The following is a 6900-nucleotide window of genomic DNA, read 5'->3' as shown; positions in this document are numbered from 1 at the left end:
AGAATCTGGGAGATAGAACAATAATTAACAGAAACAAATGCAAGAAACAAAATGCTGGAGCTATTCAACATAGTGTCTAAAATGCTATGAATAATATATATGCATAATACTGGTCAACAAGCTAGAGAATTTAATCAGAAAATGAAAGATTACTAAAAAGAAAATAATTGTCAAGTCTAAACAATGTAATAATTAAAGTGGGGACACAAAAGATGATTTAACAGCAATTAAACACAGAAAAAGAGTATTGGTAAACAAAAAGATAGGTTGTAAAAAAAATATGAAAAATTAGGAAGGCAAAAAATAGGGAATCAAAAATTTGGGCTGGAGAGATGGCGTAGCAGTTAAGCGCTTGCCTGTGAAGCCTAAGGACCCCGGTTCGAGGCTCGGTTCCCCAGGTCCCATGTTAGCCAGATGCACAAGGGGGCGCACGCATCTGGAGTTCATTTGCAGAGGCTGGAAGCCCTGGCGCGCCCATTCTCTCTCTCTCCCTCTATCTGTCTTTCTCTCTGTGTCTGTTGCTCTCAAACAAATAAATAAATAAATAAAACTAAAAAAAAAAATTTTAAGTTGTCAGGAGAGAGAAAAGTAACATGGGGAAATGAATATTTGAATAGATATAGATAGGTTAAAATTATCATATTTAATTTAAAAAATGCACACTACACATCCAGTAAGGGTAATTAACTTAAATCTCATGATAGCTATATAAATCTAAAAAGCACCACATTTTTCTAATTCTTTTAAAGGTAAGCATGAAAAATGAGAGTTTATTATGACTAAACTACAGAGCATGTTTAAATTTTAAATTACTTTTATTAGAGAGAAAAAAAAATACCCAGTATCTATCCCATATGCTTCTAATCTTAATCTTAGTCTTAGAAAACGCTACAGGAAAAAAAGAGAGAGAGAGAGGAGCTAGTATAAAGCTTAAGATTATCAGAAATCAACCGTCCCCATACGTACAAAACTGTTAAACTTGGTCCTGTGAGATCAAAGCAGTGATAAGGAGAATGATACTTTCTTGCAGATACACATTTAAAAGGGCAAAAGTATAGGAAGCATAAAGGTGAATGCAGGGTCCCTGCAAGACAGAAGGGCATTAAAGGTCCAAGAGGAGTTCTCGCTTTGGCAGCACATATACTAAAATTGGAACAATACAGAGAAGATTAGCATGGCCCCTGCACAAGGATGACATGCAAATTCGTGAAGCATTCCATATTAAAAAAAAAAAAGAAAGAAAAGATCCAAGAGGATATGGTGGAGCCACTCCTCAACAAGCAAAGCTGTCCATCACCTTTATTTTCTCTTCTGTGCTCATCAGTTGTCTGCCTAGCACAGAAACAAACTGGAGAAAAAAGTAAAAGAAATACCCAACTTCTTTCCATCCATGTCAAACTTTTTAAAATAATAAATTTTTTCATGCCTCTCTGATCAACACAACTCTTAAGTGATTTTACATGTATATGATTTTTTGTTTTTTGCCATATTAATGCTTATATATTACTTTGTGATCACGTGTACCTTACATTACCCTCCCTTATCCACCTCAATCTCTCTGTACTTATTCTTCCTATCTCTTACTATTGACTGTGTCACAGAAGAAAATGACCTTTAAACAGCTAAATATATTGATTATATTTTTGGTTTTCTTGTTCTGAGTCACATTTAAAACTTTAGATATTTCTTCACACTATATGCTCACTTGTCTCTCACATTTTTCCCTTCCATGACCTCTCCTCTCCTCTCTCACACTTTTCTTCTGCTCATTTCCCTTTTTGACACTTTCTGAGCCCACACAGGCTATTGCATAAAGTCATCTACTCCTCTTCTGTTAGCATTTAATTATTGGTGACTCTCAGATTTCTACAATCAACTGAGATTTCCCCTGTCTAAAGATTCTGATTCAGGCCGGGCGTGGTGGTGCACGCCTTTAATCCTAGCACTCGGGAGGCAGAGGTAGGAGGATCGCCATGAGTTCAAGGCCACCCTGAGACTACAGAGTTAATTCCAGGTCAGCCTGGACCAGAGTGAGACCCTACCTCGAAAAACCAAAAAAAAAAAAAAAAGATTCTGATTCATGTATGAAACTTCCCACAGAGATTCATTAAAATTTTCTGGACATACTTAAAAAAAAACATAATAGTGATGTCAGTACTGATGCCATAAGTTGTGAAAGGACAGCGCTCGTTTTGAATCTGAGCTCTTAGAATGAGTAAATAGACTTTCTTGATAAGTCCTTCCAGTTCCTACATTTGATAAACCAAGATGTCAGTATCTAATTTCTCCACTTGCTAAAGAAAACAAATCATGTGTATATTTGCTACATAACTTTTAGTAATCTAGAGTACTAGTAAAGGGCTGGAGAGATGGCTTAGAGGTTAAGCGCTTGCCTGTGAAGCCTAAGGACCCCAGTTCAAGGCTCAATTCCCCAGGACCCATGTTAGCCAGATGCACAAGGGGGTGCATGAGTCTGGAGTTCATTTGCCGTGGCTGGAGGCCCTGGCATAACCATTCTCTCTCTCTCTCTCTCTCCCTCTCTCTCTCTCCCTTTCTCTCTCTGTCTGTCACTCTCAAATAAATAAATAAATAAAAAGAAAAGCTTTTAGAAAACTATTAAATAGACATTTACTATTGCACATGAACAACTTCAAATGAAAACAACCAAAAAGAAACATATTATACTAAATCTCAGATTTTTCCTATAATTTATACCCTACGTAAATACTGTGGACATACACATCTATTAAGACAATTTTCTTCACTGCCATAGAAGGTATATTTTCTTCCCTCATTTATTTTCAACTTCTCAGATGATTTAAATGATGAAATTGTATTTGTATCTCTCTCCCTCTCTATGCCTAGTAGATCTCCCACCGATTTTTCAACACAATATATTCTGTTATCTTATCTCCATCATCTTTCTGCTTCCTTTGCTGCTCCATTCAATATATTGACATATAATAGATTTTTTTCCAAAATCCTAATATTATGAGTTCGCCATTTAAACCAGTTCAATAACTCAGTTCTGCGTAGGCTACAGTCAACACACACTCCAGGCCTGAGCATGTTTGCTCGATCAACTAGCTAAACCTCTAGTCACCCACTGCTCTTCTCTATTGTCACCGCCCCTCCCCTCCCCCATGCTTTCACCGAGTCTATTAAGCTGAGGTTTTTTTCCCATTTCTCAGCATCTGAAGGCTTTATATGCATGAATAAACTTTTTATCAAACAATATGTGATCAGTGTCAAGTCACTACATTTTCATTTTATCACCTCTCTGAAGATAAAGATAGGGATTTACTCTCATCATGTAAAATAGGTATGCTGTGTGATAAATGCCAATTAAGAAAATGAATAAACATCTATCCAATGCACACATCAATCATCATATACACACATTTAAACATATTTCATTCTTGTACCCGAACACCAAACCTTACATAACTAAGCATGAGTGAAGTATAAAAGACACAGGGCTGGAGGGATGCCTTCGCAGTCAAAACATTTGTCTATGAAGACTAAGGTTTGATGTCTCTCATAAGCCAGATGCACATAGTTGTGCATGCATCTGAAGTTCATTTGCAGTGACTGGAGGCCCTGGCACTTTCTTCCTTCCTTGCTTCCTTCCATCCATCCATCCGTCCTTCCTTTCTTCCTTCCTTCCTCTATCTCTCTCCCTCTCTCCCCCCACCTGGCAAATAAAAATAAAATAAAATTTTAAAATGGTATAACACCTGTTGGCCTGAGGAATGACAATGAAGCCTGATCATCTAGGTGGGTTCACTTTCTTTGAGTTCAAGAAAGAAGTAATGACTTGGACACACTCTACCTTCCAGATGCCACCAGGGTAAAGTACATACATCCTGGCAAAGATGATACAGCAAGGCACTGGATCTGTTACTAACAAAGCCTCTCAAATAGCTATCATGCCCACAGCCTTCACCATGTGTCACTTTCTAAATGCAAGGATTATCAAGACCAAAATAGCAGGTTTCCCTACAGCGTCCTGTCTACCAGAAATGAGAAAAGTAAAAGGTGATGGGAAGACATTAGCAAAGGCCTGGCGAGTATCTGTTAGGGGTGGAGGTGAGTGTGGTAGACAATTAACCTAGAGGTTATGGCACTCTGTGTAATATGTGTTCCCTGATGATGCCCTGGAGCAGGATTTTTGTACTGAGTTCTATGCAAGGAGGAGAAATGAAAGAAAGAGAAGGGAGGAGAGGAGGGTTAAGAAGAAGAGAGGAAAGGAGAGAAGAGGGAGGAGAGCACAAGAGAGGGAGAAAGGAGAGTAAGCAGAAGGAGAGGAAGAAAGGAATAAAGATAGAAGGAAGGAAAGAAGATGGAAGGAAGGGAGGGAGGGAGGGAGGGAGGAAGGAAGGAAGGAAGGAAGGAAGGAAGGAAGGAAGGAAGGAAGGAAGGAAGGAAGGAAAGAAGGGAGGGAGGGAGGCAGGCAGGGAGGGAGGGAGGCAGGCAGGGAGGGAGGGAGGGAGGGAGGAAATGAAGGGGCCAGTGCCTCACACACCGTGTATAAACTCTTTAAGAGATGCACCTTCCTTGACACAGATATCGCTCCTACCTGGTGAACTGAGCTGAAGTGAGCTTAGAGCTGCGGGGCCCTGGCCAGGGGGTGGGACTCAGGCTCTATGGTTAGAGATGCACACTGAGGCCCACAATCCCACAAGGTACGTTTCACTGCATTTTTATTCCTAGCTACTCAAAGTGTTTTTCCATTTTAAACCTTGCCCAACCACTTGTCACAAAGACACAAACCTAAATTCTCCCAGGATTGAGCAGTGGAATTTCCTCAGAAGTTATTAAAGATGAAGTCCTCAGGGTTGATATAATCAACAAGTCCCCTTGGGCTCCCACTTCATACGTGAGAAGCCTTTCACATTATGTTTATGCTTATACTGAAATCGCTGTGTTCCTCCTGATTTCAAAATATTTAAAAGGAAAAAACTTTTATTAGCACATAGAATCTCAAAACAATTTAGTTCTCATAGCCATGTCCATTTGTCACACAGTGAACTTGGGTATTTTCTTGTTCTATACTATCATTGTTTACCTGATAATCAAAGAAAGATAAGCCTCTATTTTTAAGAAAACATTACTACTACTACTACTACTATTACTATTACATTGTTTATCTCATTCTGATTAGTATGCTGAATTTAAGAGAAAGTAAGAAAAGTATTTATAAAATCCAAATTAATTACAAATCTTTGGTTGTTAAAATGGTTGGTGTACTGAGTGTGATGGCATATGCTTAAACCCCACAACTTAGGAGGCTCTGTTGGGAGCATTTAAAGTTTGAGACTAGTCTGGATACACAGCAAGATCCTTTCCCAATACATTTCTTTAAAACTTTTGGTGCACCTCAAGTGAAGTAAAAACTGATGTTATGGGGGCTTGAGAGACGGCTCAGAGGTTAAGGCATCTGCCTGTGAAGCCTAAGGACCCAGGTTCAATTCCCCAGGATGCATGTGAGCCATACGTACAAGGGGGCACATGCATCTCTAGTTCCTTTGCAGTGGCTAGAGGCCCTGGCACACCCATTCTCTCTATCTATCTATCATCTATCATCTATCAATCTGCCTCTTTCTATAAATAAATTTAAAAATATTTTTTAAAAAACCAAAGGTTGGGCTTAGCGGTTAAGCGCTTGCCTGTGAAGCCTAAGGACCCCGGTTCGAGGGTCGGTTCCCCAGGTCCCACGTTAGCCAGATGCACAAGGGGGCACACGCGTCTGGAGTTCGTTTGCAGAGGCTGAAAGCCCTGGCACGCACATTCTCTCTCTCTCCCTCTATCTGTCTTTCTCTCTGTGTCTGTCGCTCTCAAATAAATAAAAATCTAATTAGCAACAAATAACCTGATGTGATGCCCACACAAGTGCAATAGTGGCACACAGCCATGGTGAGGAACCAATTGCTCTTGATTTGGCTAACTGATCCACTCAGTAGTACTAGACCCATAGCTGGAGCTGGGAAACAAGTCAGAACCATACCCAAACACAAGCCCACTCTACAATATCAAGCTACCATCAATCACGGGGTATAAGAGGGCCTACACCTATCATACTGTCTATCAAAAAAGTAAGTGTTATCTCAATTTTCCGGGTGCTAACTTACTCTCCTGTGGAGAATCTGCTTCTCTTTTCCAAATAGATGCAGATCCTAAGAGGAGAGCTGCCCCAACATACCTCAGAAGGGGCCTGACTGAAACTAAGGACAACTGGCGAAACAAACAAGGGTGTTGTTTTCCTGATGAACTGGATACCAGCACAAGGGGGAAGGTGACCAACACAGAGAAAAATCAACTTCTACCAAATCAGAGAGCCAGAGCCTCAGAGGCCCCCAACACCTCATCACTGAAGCAGACCAAAAATGAACCCAACATGGCTCAGGGAAATTTTGCAGAAGAGGGGGCAGAAAGAATGTCAGAGTCACATGTTGGGTCATGATTTGCAGAGACATTTAGCATACCAATAACTGGGGGCTAACTCCACAATGCAAGACACATTTTCATCAACAAGGAGGGTCCAATGGGAGGGGGTAGATCACAGATGAGCCTAAACAATGGTACCAAACTGCCTGTATTTACTGAAAAGAAAACTAATAAATTAAATTTTAAAAAAAATTAAAAAAAAAACTCACAAGACTTTAAAAAAAAAAAAACTAAGGTTAAGTATTGCTTCCTTAACCAAATGACTTTGAGGTTGCTAATCCTTCTGGCACTAAGAACAGCTTCCATCACCTACTACTGGATGCCATACTTACTTCCATTCTGCTTGTTGTCATTTAGCACTTTAGGCTTCAGTTCACATGTGTCTTTTCAGCATACATTCACATAATAACATTGAGTTCTTGCAGGCAGATCATATAGTAAAGTCCTCATAGC

The 6900-nt window shown here is 39.8% G+C and overlaps 1 non-coding gene across 1 annotated transcript; it reads left to right on the top strand.

Annotated features, from left to right (window-relative positions):
• The first annotated feature begins 1119 nt into the window (after nt 1–1119).
• LOC123459644 lies at nt 1120–1226 on the top strand. Its single transcript, XR_006636403.1, has one exon. It is a non-coding gene; the product is annotated as a U6 spliceosomal RNA (small nuclear RNA).
• The last annotated feature ends 5674 nt before the right edge of the window (nt 1227–6900 follow it).

Source organism: Jaculus jaculus, chromosome 3 (genome assembly GCF_020740685.1).
Source record: "Jaculus jaculus isolate mJacJac1 chromosome 3, mJacJac1.mat.Y.cur, whole genome shotgun sequence".
Classification (NCBI taxonomy): domain Eukaryota; kingdom Metazoa; phylum Chordata; class Mammalia; order Rodentia; family Dipodidae; genus Jaculus; species Jaculus jaculus.
The sequence above is the reverse complement of the archived record's forward strand: the minus strand, read 5'-3'. Positions and strand labels throughout refer to the sequence as shown.